This window comes from Oryctolagus cuniculus, chromosome 16, assembly GCF_964237555.1.
Source record: "Oryctolagus cuniculus chromosome 16, mOryCun1.1, whole genome shotgun sequence".
NCBI lineage: Eukaryota > Metazoa > Chordata > Mammalia > Lagomorpha > Leporidae > Oryctolagus > Oryctolagus cuniculus.
The window spans coordinates 31709472-31724235 of NC_091447.1; positions in this window are offsets into that span (position 1 = coordinate 31709472).

Sequence of the window (14764 nt, forward strand, 5' to 3'; positions counted from 1 at the left end):
TGGCTCCTGGACAGGCATGGGCAGCCTGTTAGGTAGGAAGGTGTGGGACAGAGCAGGACCATGAAATCCATGGAGGACCAGTTCTGAACAGACAGGGAGAGGGAGACGTTAACACTCCTCCAACAATGCGTTGAGGACAACGGGGTCAGAAAGAGTTAACCCAGAACTCCAGCCCGAAGCTTCACATTGCTCTCAGAACCACCAGATTATCCCACAAGGCCTTGTACTATGTAAGGGCGCTCTGTTTTCAGAGTATTTGGAAATGCCATTGTCTGAACCGAGGAAACCCAGATGCTAGAACTAAAACAATTAGGGGAAGAAGAAAAAAAATAAAACCCAGTAAATAAACTGTTATTCTCCCTTCTAGAAAAGTGGTTCTGTACTAGGGTGACTTTTTTTCTCCGGGGACATTGGGCAAGGTTTGAAGACGTTTTCGGTTGTCACAGCTGGGAGGGAGGTACCACTGGTACCCAGTGGGTAGAGGGCAGGGATGCTACTAAACACCCTGCAGGGTATGGGCCCATCCCCCAGCAGAGCAATGATCTGGCCCCAGATGTTCATTGTTCTGCAATTGAGAAACCCTGATTTAGAGTTGCAATTTTAAAGTTTCACTCAAGTGCCTTTTTATCCATGCTTCAAGGGGACTTAGAAACTAGAAAAATATTAATTATTGAATAATTCTGCTTCCTTATGCAACTTGTTTGTCCTCATTACTGGAGATCCATGCCAGATTACCTGGCCCAGGAAGAGGTCCCCTGGGTGACATCTTTGTTGCAACCATCTACCCAGTATGGCCTCCATATGTTACCTGCTAGCTTTTTGTTCTACCTAAAAGTAGAATCTTGGTGACCAGCAAAAAAAAAGGGGGTGGGGGAGGAAGGGGTGAGCTGGCCAATGCCCAAGTTGTTAGGAGGCAAATACTCATGAAAAGAGAGTAAATGAATTAAGAATTGAGTTGTTCATTTTAGCAATTCAGTATCAGATAAATCCATGTAGCAGAGAATTCCCTGAAGTGAAATTCACAAAAGTGAGATGACTGTGGGTTCTCCCAACCAACGAATATGATGTGGCCTGATTTTATTTGTTTAATACCTTAGGGGAATGACACACAATCAATATCTGAAGAGATAAAACAGAGTGCTTTGCTAAATCCTAAAGCTGGTTCCAAGCAATGTTATCCTTTCTAAATTTCCTTTTAAAGAGGAAGTGGTATGGCTGTGAAAGGAAGGCCATGCCCCTACAGGTGTTTCTCTCTCGCGAAAACTGGGAAAACTATTGTGAAGGACTTTATATCACAGAAAATAATAGTCATAATCAACAAATGTTAGTGAAACTCGCAAAAGGGAAGCTGCTTGGCTCAAACTGGCTTAGCCGACGAACGCCACTGGCCAGATGGTGGAGGCCAACTTCCCAGGTTTATGACTTAGCCTCTTGGTGACGTGGGTCATCAGGAAGGAGAAGTTAGGTTAGAGAACCTCTGAAGACTGAGGCAGCTGGGAGGGAAATATCTCACCACCCCCATGCCATGTCATCTTCTAAATGACATGAATCACAGTATCCCCAGGTAAATGGTCATTTTAGAACCAAAGACCTCAATCAGTTTCCAAATAATTCAGATATGCCTGGATTTCTTCCCAATAAGGAACCAGTTAGTGCATGTAAAGACTCAATATTAACAGAAATAATCTTTTACAACCTCTACAGAAAAGCATACGAAGGTACTTAAAAGCTCTGTGGAAAAATGGAAAGATAAGTCTATTTTTGGCACAAAAAATTTAAATCCATGTGTAGTCCATGCATAATACGCTTTTTCCATGAACTTTTAAATGACCCCGTGTGTACTGCGAAATAATAAAAGAATGCTAACTCAAAATAAATAAATATGCCCTTAAAGTTCTTCCTGACCAATATATGTTTCTAAATCGTTCATCAAAACACAGTTTTTAACCCAATCAGGAAACATCTGCTACAGGAATTGATCTTTCTATTGCCCCAGGAGATTATGGGAAAGGACTCCCCAAAGAACATAGAACACATAGCATAACCATTTTTCTCACCTGGGTTCCCTTGGGTGATAAGTCCCATGGTGCTGATGTGAGGACAGAGGACAGCATACAGATTCCATTGGACTGATAAGACAGCAGAAATCTCGATTCTAATGCAGCTTTGCCTAGCACCAAAGATACTCCTACCACCTGTTCCCAAATTGTAGCCTCAGAGAGGAAATGCCACAATCAAGGCTGGGGGCAGTCTTATGTGTATTTTTTTTTTTATCAGTGAATTGCTGCCTCCCTCATGTCCTGATAGAAAGAGTCCAAAGGTTCTACCCCTCAGTAGGAGCAGCTCCAAAGCACAGCAGAGCTGGCATGACCCATGGGCCACTGTCCATGGGCACAGTGGCCTCCCCTGTCCATTGATAGTGCGCTCTGGCAGTGCCCAGTGTGCTTAGTAAATATTTCCAGGTGTCCCATTCTAATTTTAGGAAGGGGAACTTTGCAAGCAAGACTTCTGTCAATCTTTATCAGCTTGGAAAAACAAATGGTGGGGCCAGAGCTGTGGTGCATCAGGCTAAAGCCCTGGTCTGCAGCGCCAGCATCCCATATGGGTGCCGGTTTGAGATCTGGCTGCTCCACTTCAGATCCAGCTCTTTGTTATGGCCTAGGAAAGCAGTGGAAGATGGCCCAAGTCCTCAGGCCCCTGCCCCTGCATGGGAGACCTGGAAGAAGCTCCTGGCTCCTGGCTCCTGGCTCCTGGCTCCTGGCTCCTGGCTCCTGGCTCCTGGCTTCAGCTCAGCTCAGCTCAGCTCTGGGCATTGCAGTCATTTGGGGAGTGAACCAGCAGATCTCTCTCTCTCTCTCTCTCTCTCTCTCTCTCTCTTTCTCTCTCTCTGGCTCTACCTCTCTCTGTAACTCTGTCTTTCAAATGTATGAAATAAATCTTTTTTTTAAAAAAAGCAAATGGTAAGTAAGCACAATATTCCTGTAGAGTGTAACTGGAGTCACTAAATTCTATAACTCACAAAAAATCAACTTATGGCCACAGTCCCTTTTTATAAGACTCACCAAACTCCTCTAGGAGGATGGGATAGAATGATGATTAAAGGAAAAGCAATTCTGGAAAGAGAGAGAGAGAGAGAGAGAGGGAAGGAAGGAAGGAAGGAAGGAAGGAAGGAAGGAAGGAAGAAAGGAAGGAAGGAAGGAAGGAAAAAAAAGAACAAATCTAGAAACCATCTTTCCCAAAGACCAGGGTTTCGTTTGTGATCCCTTTAACGAAACGGGGTTGGAAAGCCAACAGTGTTATTTTGGCCAACTCCAACATCATTTAGCTATGAAATGAGAATAATTAAAATGGTGCTCCCTGTAGAAAAGAGTTCACCCACTAAGTTCCCCAACTTTGAAGGAGCTTTTGTTTTATTAGATGCTGTTAGCTTCATGTTAGTCACAGGAAAAAAAAATGCCCACATACACACGCACGACTAAATGTAGTCAGTTTGCTCAGCTGCTGATGACGTCACTGCTGCCCACTAGGAATGAGTTACTGTAATAACCCCCTTTTATTAATCATAGGCTGGAGGAAGCACAAAGTGGGTGACATCATTAGGCAAAGGACTGGCTCACTCATGCTCCAATTTACTCAGCTTTATTATAGCATTTCCCAAGTGTCGTATGAAAGTGATTACCACTTCACACTTTCCCCCTCTGCGCAAGCATCCTAACCTTCATTTCAAACTCCCAGAGAAAAGCTGAGTATTGCAGGTGGAGGCACACCGAGGCCAGCTCTTGCTGTCCCAGGGAGCGTGTCTTCCTCTGAGCGGTTTCTTGCTGGCCTTGTGATGGAGGCACTTTCTAGGTTAATAGCATCCCAGATAAGTGGCGCTCGGTTCACGGTGGCATGGGTGGAAAGCTATTGTGAAGAGGTCCCTGATGACACATGTGGGCACAGCCACACATAGCCTCATAATGACTGAGGGCACAGGATCTGTACTCCAGGGCCTTGAAATGTGAAATCCTCACATGAACACGTGGTGAGGTGTAATGCTGAAATGTATGGTGTTGTAGTTACACTGCCTGGGTTCAAGTTCAGAATTCACAACTTTCTTTTTTTAAAGAATTTATTTATTTATTTATGTTGATTTGAAAGGCAGAGCAAGAGAGAGAGAGAGAGACACAGAGAGACAGACAGACAGACACACACACACACACACACACACACACACACAGAGAGAGAATAAGAGATTTACCATCCACTGGTTCACTTCCCAAATGCCCGTAAGAGCCAGGACTGGGCCAGGCTGAGGTCGCTAGCCTGGAACTCAATCCAGGTGTCCCATGTAGGTGACAGGGACCCAGGTACTTGAATCATCTGCTGCAACAAACTGGAGTCAAGAGTGGAGTCGGGATTGGAGCCAAGAACTGGGATATGGGATGCAAGCATCCAAGGCAGTGTCTTAACTGCTGCGCCAGACACTCACTCCAGATTCACCACTACTTTCAGGCTGGGGGATGGAACCCTACCTCGCTCATTTCTCCTGATGAGCAAACGCTGTTAACGGTAGAGCCTGCTTCACAGATACAATTGTTGTGAGCGGCACATGAATGAATTCACACAAGGCACATAGGAAGTAAACACTGTGCACTGGGATTATCTTCCTCTCCTTGAAAAGTTTTCTAGTTGAATGGAATGTTCTGCGTCCTGCTCTGCGGAGTGCTGTGAAGACGAGCAAGTGTTCTGTGGCCGTCACCGTGACCCAGCTACATTGATCCGAGCATTACAAGTTGGTCTGCCTCCCCGTGGTCCAGTTTCCTCATCTACCACCCTTGATCCAGCAAGAAGTTTCTGAAAATGAAAAAGGGCAAATAATTAAAACCAAGAGAAGACACTAGCCCAAAAATTCTTCTCAACAGCTCACCATCGCGTTACTGTTGTTTCCTTTTGAATAAATGGTCAGGCTCTCCAGTGGCCACCCATGCAAGTAAGCTTCCAAAAGTTCCTGGGAAAATGGAACTAAAAGACAAGTTTATTTTATATATATGCACACACACACACACACACACACACACACACCTGTGTGTGAAAAGGGAGTATCCCTATAATGCCGTATGCATCAAGAAAAACAAATGTTTTCACCACAGGCTGAGCTCTACTTCATCCTCTTAAATCAGCATGTTGGGGCCCTTGGCAAAGCCATTTTATAAGATGTTTGCACTCACCCCTTCATTGCAGTTCCATCCAGAGGGTATTTTAAGGAGTCCAATAAAGCTTTCTTAGGCGTGTGTGAGAGACAGAGTGATAGACCAAAAGAGAAGGCTGGGCTTTATAATATTTGGATAATGATGCACAGCGCAGTAATTATATAGGATATTTTATTACAGGGGTTCACCTTTCTCGGTACTGAATTGTAAGCACCCTTCTAGGTGACAGGCTTGTCTTCCCAACTGATGAGCTGATGCAGGAAAGAGCTGCCAGACCATGTCACCTGGTAAATAAATTCACAATGCATAGCAACTTTAGGATCTCCAGCTGGGAAGCTTCCCTTACACGCTACAGTATGCCAGGATGACTGCCGCCCCCAACCGGCATCAGGCGGAACAACACATACTTCTAGTGTTCAGGTGCAGCGGGTGCTGAGTCAGCTCCCGAGGATGCAGTGTGAATTTGGCCGCTTGCTTGGAGCTGTTCGTTGACGATAAGGCAAAGCCATCGGAAGTTTCATGCTTTGCTTCGATCCTTCCCTCACAAGAAGGCAATCCTGGTTTCCAACAAGTGTCTGTGTGGACCAGGGCAAAGGGCTGAGTACGCACAAATTGACAGACTGTAAACAGTGTGGCTACAGGAGACTCTCACAGGAAGTATCCAAGCCACCTATTCTTCTTTTGGAAATTTCTGAGACCCAGAAAGCAATAGGAGCACCAGGGAAAGTGAACCCTACTAACCTGTGGAGTGTCCCAGCCTTACCAAGTGCCGCACTACTTTGCCGTTGGGAAGAGGCTGAGGCGCCCTCTTCTGGTGAATCTGTATAGAAAGAAATCCTCTGAAGACAGCAATAAAGGGCACGTTTCTGATCCATCCACTCCAATACCAAAACCCTTGCTTTTTAAATGACATCCCTCCTGGTTTTAAAGCAGTACAGAGTCCTCATATAAAATGTGGAAGATGTAGCTAACCATAAAAACAAATTTTATCTGATCATCAATGAAATAATCATTATTAAAATATTAGTGTATGTGTAACACAAAAAGTACAATCATTTTATGATTTCATTTATTGATATTTTTCACTTGATCAGTATATGTTATTTTCATAGCCAAGTTGTTCCCTGAAAACATTAATGAAGTGGAAATAATCTATCAAATAGGTGTGCCTTTATTTTTAAGGCAGTCTACTACCATTGTACAATGAAGTCATTTCCAAAATTTTGCTTGCTGAAGATATCTACTTATATTTTTAGTGAATATCTTATCACTTCCTTAAGGTAAATTCCTATAAATCGAGTTACTGGATCTAAGAATGTGGACCTGTTATGTTACCATATTGTTATATATGCTACCATATTGCCCTCCTGAAAGTTTTCACCTACTTATGTTCCAGCAAATAATATGAAGGCCCATGTTATGTCATGGATGTTACATAGTCTTCCTCATTCCCCAAGCAAATGTGCTTTGTCTTAATTTAGATTTTAAATTATTAGCTACATTTTATTGTCAATTTGCATAACTTTTTGTGTGCATGTTCATGTCCTTTGCCCATTTATTTCTTTTAAAATAGCTATTTTTTAAAGATTTATTTTATTTATTTGAAAGACAGAGTTACAGAGAGAGGTAGAGACAGAGAGAGAGGTCTTCCATCTGCTGGTTCACTCCACAACGGCGGAGCTGCGCCAAACGGAGCCAGCAGCCAGGAACTCCCTCCGGGTCTCCCATGTGGGTGCAGGGCCCAAGCACTTAGGCCATCTTTCACTGCTTTCCCAGGCCATAGCAGAAAGCTGGATCGGAAGAGGAGCAGCCGGGACTGGAACCGGCATCCATATGGGATGCTAGCACTTCAGGCCAGGCTTTAACATGCTGCTCCACAGCGCCAGCCCCATAAAATAGCTATTTTTAAAAAGATTTATTTATTACTTATTTGAAAGTCAAAGTTACACAGAAGGAGAGGCAGAGAGAGAGAGAGAGGTCTTCCATCCGCTGGTTCACTCCCCAGTTGGCAGCAACGGTCAGAGCTGCACCAATCCAAAGTCAGGAGCCAGAAGCTTCTTCCAGGTCTCCCACATGGGTGCAGGAGCCCTAAGACTTGGGCCATCTTCTACTGCTTTCCCAGGCCATAGCAAAGAGCTGGATCAGAAGTGGAGCTGTTGGACTTGAATTGGTGCCCGTATGGGATGCCGGCACTGTAGGGTGTGGCTTTACCTGCTATGCCACAGCACTGGCCCCTGAAAGAGCTATTTCATATACTTTTATGTTTTACACAATATTTAATTGCATACAAATTTATATATACAAAGATATTTCAAAAGTACATGGAAAATTAGATCTTTATTTTTGTGCAGAAAATTTGAAATCCATGCATAGATTATCCCAAATATGCACTTTTCATAAACCTTTTGAAGATCTTTTGCATATTAAAATAAATTATTAATGAGAATGATTTTATCTTAAGGAACTTAATCCATTGCCAGCTATATATATCATTGTATTTTCCCTCATTTTATTATGCCCTTTAATTTTGTATATAGTGTTTCCAGTTTACATTTTTATAAGGATTATTATGGGAATCTTTTTCTTTATGTCTGACTGCTCCATCAGGAAGCCAATTCGATATTCATGCATATTTTCCTCTAGATATTTTTTGGAATTTTATTCTTTAATCCAAAATATTTGAAGTCTATTTTTTATATGCAACAAGGAATGGTTGTAACATTTCACAATTTTTGCTAAATATTAAAAAGGGCATACTTTATGGACTTTCCCTTCTGGAATGCCATCTTTTTAAAAAATATTTTATTTATTTATTTGAGAGGTAGAGTTACGGACAGAGAAAGGGAGAGACAGAGAGAAAACTCTTCCATTCGCTAGTTCACTCCCCAAATGACCTCAAAGATGGGAACTGGGCTGATCCAAAGCCAGGAGCCAGGAGCTTCTTCTGAGTCTCCCACGTGGGTGCAGAGGCCCAAGTACTCAGGCCATCTTCTACTGCTTTCCCAGAGAGCTGAATTGGAAGAGGAACAGCCGGGACTAGAACCGGAGCCTGTGTGGGAAGCTGGCACCCCGGGAGGAGGCTTGGTCCGCTACAGCACAGGGCAGGCCCCTGGAACATCATTTTTATCACTTATTGTATGTGCGCATATAGAAGAGTAGCTCACAAAGTTCATGGACTGTACATGGTTTCATGATCTTTACACTAGAAATGGAATTACTTTTTTATTTTATTTTCCCTGAACTTTTGATGATCCCTCATAGAAACATTCCATTTCATTCTGTGCAGCTTTTCATTCTACTGCATTTGTATTTTCTTCCAGTTTTAATATTGTTTTAACTGTTGCTCCATCTCGTCCCTGGTCTTATTGTGTATTTGACTCAAAACCATACCCAACAGTTACCTTGATTAAAATAAACCCTAGAGCTAGGACTTTAAAACAATCACAGATAATCCACCTTTCTCTACCTGTAGTTACTAGGTTTGTCATTTAATGATAGAATGTCATCAAGCTACTTTAAAATAACTTTTTTTCTAATTTTAAAAATAATAGATGTTTATCTTAAATCTACAAACACCATGGAGGAAAATAAAGGAAAAAATAAAAAGAGAGGGGCTGGCATTGTGGCACAGTAGGTTAATCCTCTGCCTGACGAACCAGCATCCCATATGGGCACCGGTTCTAGTCCTGGCTGCTCCTCTTCCCATCCAGCTCTCTGCTGTGGCCCGAGAGGGCAGTAGAAGATGGCTCAAGTCCTTGGGCCCTGCACCCACGTGGGAGCCTGGGAAGAGGCACCTGGCTCACGCCTTCGGATCAGCACAACTCCGGCCGCTGCAGTTATCTGGGGAGTGAACCAACAGAAGGAAGAGCTCTCTCTCTGGCTCTCCCTCTCACTGTCTGTAACTCTGCCTCTCAAATATATAAATAAAATCTTTAATAAAAAGAAGAAGAAAAAAAAGAGATAGGAGGGAAGAAAGGAAGGCGAGACAGAGGCGAGGGAAAGGAAAGGAAGATGTCTAAAGTTTAACTATCCAAAGAAAACCAGAAACAAAATTATAGTTTGTGTCCCACCAGAAATGGAAATCTTTCCTCATGTCAGGAACATTTTCTACTACTGCATTTTTGACAAGTGCTTTTGTTTGTTTCTAAAATTTTCCTGAATGTATAAGTTAAATGTTGATTAAAAAACTCTTTATTTTCTGAGTATGCATTTAAACTTTCTTTGCAATTTTGCTTATATGTTCTTGTTAGCTGCAGAATTTATGCATACTTCTCACGCTCTTTTATTCTATTTTTTATGGATAACTTCTTTTTTTAAAAAAAAAGTGATTTATTTATTTATTGGAAAGGCAGAGCTACAAAGAGAGGCAGAGAAAAAGTCTTCCTCCACTGGTTCACTCCCAGGATGGCCATGATGATGGAGCTGGGCCGATTTGAAGCCAGGAGCCAGGAGCTTCCTCCAGGTCTCCCATGTGGGTTCAGGGGCCCAAGGACTTGCACCACCTTCTACTGCTTTTCCAGGCTATAGCAGAGAGCTGAATCAGAAGTGGAGCAGTCGAGACTCAAACCAGCGCCTATATGAGACGCCAGCTCTGCAAATGGTGGCTTCACCCACTATGCCACAGGGCCAGCCCAACCCCATATTGTTTTATTCTTTTCTAACTCATTGTTGAACAGGATAAGAAGCAAGTCTATTATTTGTCTCAAAATAGTATATACGCATTCTCATCTACACTCATTTCTGCTTCCTTGAACACCATTTCAACTCTATCTCAGCTCTTCAGTTGGAGGACTGGGTGCCGGTGGCCTTTGTTTAGGCACAGAGTTGAGGTTCTAGGCAGAAGCTCCAAGTGTCTGTGGTCTGGGCCTCTTCTGCTACATAGGGGACACATCTCTTCTTGTTGCCAGAGGGCCTTGTTAGTCTCAGCTTGGTCCCTGGATTTGGAATAACTGGGTTAGAGAAATGATGCCATTGGCAGCCCTTTTCTTTGTACTGCTTTGTGTATTTTATTCTTCATCATCTCCCATAGTTACTGCCCTCTTTCCTCAAGTTTTTTTCTCACCTTCTACAAAACCTCCATCCCCATCCCTCGAGGTGAACCTAAGCAATCCTCAATAGCACTCTTGTCTGTGACCGCCATGGTGTGGGTCAGAGCCTGCCTCTCTTGGTGGCTCCTTGTCCTATAGTAGCCCCGATGTAGTCCAAGCCTGCTGTTGGCTACTTGCTCCCTCACCAGCCCTCCTTCATATAAGTCTGCTACGTACGGGTTCTCTGCTGGTGTCTCTTCTTCTTGGCTGTCCTCTGGGAAGACATGAAATAGCCCCAGGTCTGTCCTTCCTCCCAAAGAGACCATATTGGGTCTAAGGAATACTTCCACATTCTGGCCCTCTATTGGTGGGAATTTCATTCCTTTTTTTTCTCTATCTTTCCATAGGCCAATTTATACTTTTTGGGGCATGAGTCAGGCATTCGTACGTGGGGTCCCCAACTATAGGGGTCACTGTGCAAGCATCTGATCTCTCACCTGAGTCAAGGGTTAACCTTGGCAGGGCAGGGGCATGAGAGGTTGGGCTCACACAGGAGGTGTGCTTTTTCTGAAAGCACTCACTCAATGCCTTCCTTTCTTTCTACTACCCATCTGAACTCCTATTCTTTCAACACATGTCAGGAGTTTTAAGAATCATGAACCTGTTCTCAGAGATCTACTTTAAAGATTCATCCACCAAGATCTGTATCACATTCTCTCTGGTACCTTGATTTCAATTTTAAAACACCACAGGGATGAGCATTTAGCTTGGCAGATAAGCTTTGTTAAGAAACCCCCATCCCATATCAGAGCCCTGGGGTTCAATGCCTGGCTCCAGCCCCTGACTCCAGCTTTCTGGTATTGCAGACCCTGAAAAGTCTCAGAGGTGGCTTAAGTCACTGAGTTTCTGTCACCTATGTGGGAAAACAGGACTGAGTTCTTGGCTCCTTCCTGCCCAGTCCCAGTCATTGGTGGTATTTGAGGAGTGAATCACCAGATGTGAGTTCTGTCTCTGTTTCTCAAACAAATAAATAAACATAAATAAAATCACCATAGGTTAGGAACACTTATTTCCTATTATTTTTTGAGTGAAAAATAGATGTCTATTGATTTTGAGATCTATATCCTACAGCATCCATTACCTCCCAGAGAGAGCAGGACAGAAGCTTAAAGACAGTCTTGTGAACACTCACATCTAAGAAGCCTGTGAAGAACTCTGAGAAGGGCCAGACGTGGAGGGGACTACTGTGGAGGGGAAAGGAGATGAGGGGACTGTGGAGGCTCAGCTACTCTGGGTCACTCACAGACGTGATGAAGAAAGGCACTGAGTGTTGAGGAAGAGTGCTTATTGTTTATAGGTTAGAAAGATGTGAGCGTGCTCCTCTTCTAAAGGAGCGGGCAAATAAACAAAGGTAATTAAAGATCTGAGAGGAGAGAAGCAGATTTCCTGCACCAGGGAGCGACGATGCCTTGTTTCAGCGTGTAGAACAGACACCATACAGACCACTTCTCACCATTCCATCACTGCCGAGCCCCTACCCCAAGTGCCCTACATTCACTACCAGTTTTTTGTTTTTTAATTACTACAACCTCCTCCTAGCAAGTCCCCCTCCCTCCCTCCTTGCCTTTTTAGGCAATTCAGAACCCAGAACTGAAATGGCCCTGTCAGAAATATAGGTCAGATGAGATCTCCCCTCTGCCCATACACTCCCATGCTTTCTCCAGTCACTCAGCCTCCTCACTGTGGTAAACAAACAAACAAACAAACAAACCCGGGACCTGACGATGCCCTGACTACAGCTTCCTCTCTGCTACTCCTGTACTCCATGTCCCTCCCCCAGAGGTTTCTTTGCCATCCCCCCAACATACAGAGCCTATGTGCACCCCAGAGCGTTTGCATGGGCCATTCCTTCTGCCAAGAATTTCATCATTTTCCAGAAAGATCCACAACTCATGCCCTTTCTTGTCTGTTGTCTCTTGATCAATGGGGCTGCCTTTGACCACTCAGTATGAAAGAGCAACTGACTCTATGCAATCCCCCAGCCTGTGTCACTGTTCTCTATTACATGTCTCATTATCTGAGACATTAATTGTTTGCTACCTACCTGGCAACAGTAGAAGGAAGGTAGATATATTGTTTTGCTAACAGCTAAATATCAACACCTAAAACTGTGTCTGGCATTAGCAACTCAGTAAATGTCTGTTGGCTGATGCTTGGATCCTGAACATACAGAGAAAGAGGAAGAAAAAGTACAGGGCCGGAGAGATACAATTGCAACAAAGAAGGGGATTATGAGAATTTGTCCCTGCTTTGATTTTTTTGCAGTGAGACATAAGTTCATCTGCTGAGACAGATGACAAAGGTGGTAGAGATGGTAAGGTTGGAAGTCCGAGGAGACAGCTGAAATTTTGTAATGTGTGACAAAGCCGATTCAGGACAGCTGCAGGAATTCTTACGGCGTACTGAGATTAAATGCACTGAAGTTTCAAGTGGCCCAAAACCACTAGTTGCTCTGTTTTGTCCAGTGGTGTTCCCCCTCCAAGTAGCGAAGGGAGAAAGTCAGGTGTTTAGACAAAGCACTGCTGTCCAGCAAGACTTTGTCATCACGGAACAAAGCCCTGTGATCCCTGCTGTGCAGAAGGCAGCCACTGTCCCATGTGCTTATGGAACGGATGAAATGTGGCTACTGGGACTGGTTCCACATTGGACCATGTGTGTAGTGATCCAGAGTCAAGTTCTGGCAGAGCAGGAGCCACCATCACAAGAAAGAACCGGAGTAGGAGAAAAGGTCGGGAATGAAACCGATAGGGACCTCCAGGAATCTGTACGTGGTAACAAAAGAGGTGAAGCCAGAAGCAAGTGATAGCTTGTGAGAAACAGACTTATCTAGGAATCGGAGGCACTCCTGGTGTGAAGTGTAGGTATGCTTGGAGCGAGCTAAAAAAGTTGACAGGGCGTGGTTGTTAAAGAGTGGAATACTGAAAATTCAGTTTTCAAAAAGCAAACCATTGTGAACAGTGCAACAGTCCCGGGAGCTGGTCACGAGGACGGGATTCTTATGTGCAGTGGACGTGAAGATCCTTACTGTCTTTTTTTTTTTTTAAGATTGTATTTATTTATTTGAGAGGTAGAGTTACAGACTGTGAGAGGGAGAGACAGAGGGGAAGGTCTTCCTTTCATTGGTTCACTCCTCAGATGGCCACAACGGTGGAGCTGGGACCATCCGAAGCCAGGAGCCATGTGGGTGCAGGAGCCCAAGCACTTGGGCCATCTTCCACTGCTTTCCCAGGCCACAGCAGAGAGCTGGATTGGAAGAGGAGCGGCTAGGACTCGAATCGGCACCCATATGGGATGCCAATGCCGCAGGCGGAGGATTAACCTACTGCGTCACAGTGGTGGCCCCAATCCTTACTGTTAATAAATTCACAGGCCTGGAAGAGAGTGCTGGAAGAGTAAAAATTCTGGAGTAGGTGTAAGGCACAATTAATGGGATAGCTAAAGCCTTCAGGCTGTTTTTATAAGGGTGGAAGTGCAATCAAGTTGATGTTATTGTGAGTTATCAATGATCAAGCACTCATCTCTACTAGGCATTATACAAAGTGCTTGACATATGTGTAATCTCCTTCAACACTGTGCAATCTTTTGAAGTAGGTTTTCTTATTGCCATCTATAGATAAAGTCATGGATGTTTCAAAAAGCCCAAATAACTTGTCCAAGGATATATACTGAATGTGTGATGGAGCTAAGATTTCAATCCAGACAATTTGACACTAAAGCTCATGCAATTTCACACTAAGTTGTTGAGTTGAGTTCTGGCAGAGCCTCCTCATTTGGAGTAGCAGAGGGTGGAAAAAGAGCTCTTAATGGCTTTTGCTCACCTCCACCCTCACCCAAGTCCTCCAGATCTGAGAATTGCAGGAAAATCTGCACACCTGCTTGGAGAAGGAATGTCCAGAGAGGGCTGAATATCAGAAAAGAGCAGATATGGGGCCAATCTTTGGGGGTAGAAACCAAGAGTGAATGCAGCTCATTATAGTGAAGAAGTTGGGTATTAGAAGAGGTGCACTAAGAGGAAAAAGGGTGGGGGATCCTGAACGGAATCCTGGAAGTGGCAGATTCTCAGAAGTCCTTGATTTGCTAAAGGCTGCCAAGTAGACATCTGTCAGCCTGGCACCTGCACATTGGAAATTCAATATATGTACATGTACAAATTTTCACACCATGGGAAAACTTTCTAATGTAATTCTTACGTGCACTAATAGGAGAGCACTAAAGATGGAGGGTTTTAATGTTTAAGTGTGCCTGATTAGTAGAACAGTATTTAACTGGCTCTTGCTATACCTGCACCCTTGATGATATTATTCAGGATAAGAACTTCCCCACAAACATTGAACCAATCTATATAAGCAGGTGTCCAGGATAGGTAACTGACTTGATTTTTCTGTGATTGCATTAAATTTCTATCACAACACTTCAAGTTTTTATATGTTAGTAAACAAATCTTACTCTCTCTGATGTCTCCAAATTGCCCTTAAACTCTGGAAT